Source organism: Pelobates fuscus, chromosome 5 (genome assembly GCF_036172605.1).
Source record: "Pelobates fuscus isolate aPelFus1 chromosome 5, aPelFus1.pri, whole genome shotgun sequence".
In the NCBI taxonomy this organism is placed as follows: Eukaryota; Metazoa; Chordata; class Amphibia; order Anura; family Pelobatidae; genus Pelobates; species Pelobates fuscus.
The window spans coordinates 196,594,773-196,596,758 of NC_086321.1; positions in this window are offsets into that span (position 1 = coordinate 196,594,773).

Sequence of the window (1,986 nt, forward strand, 5' to 3'; positions counted from 1 at the left end):
AGACATCACTGATTACAAATATGTGCATTTTATTGCAGTAAAACCTGACATTCACAGCTAAAATGGCAGACGGAAATACAAATTTAAAAAAAATCTTATTTTCTCACATTTTTTAAAATTTTATTCATAATAAATTATGTTCCATATATAATTAGTTATTGATAAATTAAAGCCCTGTTTCTCCTGAACAAAATTATATATAATAAGTGTGGGCGCACTTAATGTGACAGTGGTGAATTACGGTTGAACAGACATATAGCGCAAATTCCAGTTTTTGTTTACGTCTCCTTTAATACTATGGCATCAGGAATACATATTTGTGTTCCTGACCCTATAGTGTTCCTTTAGGGCCTATTAGTTTGTTGGTATGCAGTGCCCTCTCCAGATGCATCATGTACTATCCCTGTCCTTATTTGCACCTGTATAACAGGAGTGCATTTGCACCAATATATCAGTTTTCTGGTTATATATAGAAGGATCTCTAACCATGGATAGATACACCTGAGAGAGCTCCAATGGGTGGAGCAAAAAATGTCATGGGTGATGTTGGTGATACCGGAACTAGGAAGGAGTGCACTGGGGAGACTCCAGGAATACACAAGAACTTTGAGAGAGCTGTATTTGCTGTAAAAATACTTTCAATATGATAAATCTCCCCTCCAAATATTTTTTTTTTTATGTGAATCTGCAATGCACCAATATCCAGGGTCTAATCTGAGCCACTTTGTGAGTTGCTTTCATATGGAGATATGATAAGAGGATTAGTGTTTAAACTACAGTTTACTGGTTTGCACTACATATATATGTGTTTTTCATGTTTTTAAGATTTTCTTCATTTAAGATCTGCGAGATTGTAACTCTATATTCACTTAGCTGATGTTATACCTGCAGGTGGTTGGATTTCCAGATTTCTACTTCCTTCTGTCCTGGCTTGTTCTAGCCTGATGGCAGACTGGAAGAAATAAAAAAATAAAATGCTAAGATACTATAAAAGTCAAGTACAATAAAGGAAAGAAAGGTTCAGAAAAACAAAGGGACAGTCGACACAGTAAGAAACCATGCCGACTTAAATACAAATATGATTTTACTCTATTTAGGAAGGCAAGGGGGCTCAGGAGGGCTAGATTGTGGTTTTAACACTATAGGGTCAGGAATACATGTTTGTGTTCCTGACCCTATAGTGTTCCTTTAAGTTCACCCACACTTATAAATCATTTTGTTGAGGACAAATAGAAGTTTAATTTCACATCAAATATTTATATATGAAGCATAATTTAATATGAATAAAATATAAATAAGTATGAGAAATGAAGACATTTTTGTATCATAATACTGTTAATTTTTCTGCAGTAAAATTAATGTATTTGTTTTCTGTGATGTCCCCCATGTACAAGTGATGTACCCCATCATAGCATACCATTTTTAATGTAGACAGCCCGGGGTTTTCAAAAATGGGTGTGTCCATTCTTTTTTAGAAGCCATTTGGTCACAATACCTGACCAAATTTTGTGTTCATATTTTTGTTGTGTGAATTTTACACATACATTGTAATTCCACTGTTTGAATCATTATCCTTATATATTTTACTTCTAAAAACACTCATATTGGTTTCAGCAATGTTTCACGAGTAGAACAATACCCCCACGTATAGATTTTTTGAAGTCACAGGACAAAATATAACATAAGTAAGGAATTCGCACAATTTTATGCCAAATTATACAACCTGCACAATGACTCCAAAACTCATTCCCCATCACCCCAAGAAATCAGGTCGTACCTAGACACTGTCCCACTGACCCGACTCATAACTGATCAACGTCACTCTCTCCTCCGACCATTCACCATACAGGAAATCAAAGACACCTTTAAAGCCCTGCCATCTGGCAAATTCCCGGGAGTAGACGGCTTCACTAACCTATATTACAAAACGTTTTAAGGTATATCAAGAGACGAAAGATACAGGTCTTCTGCCTACTGACATGTTAA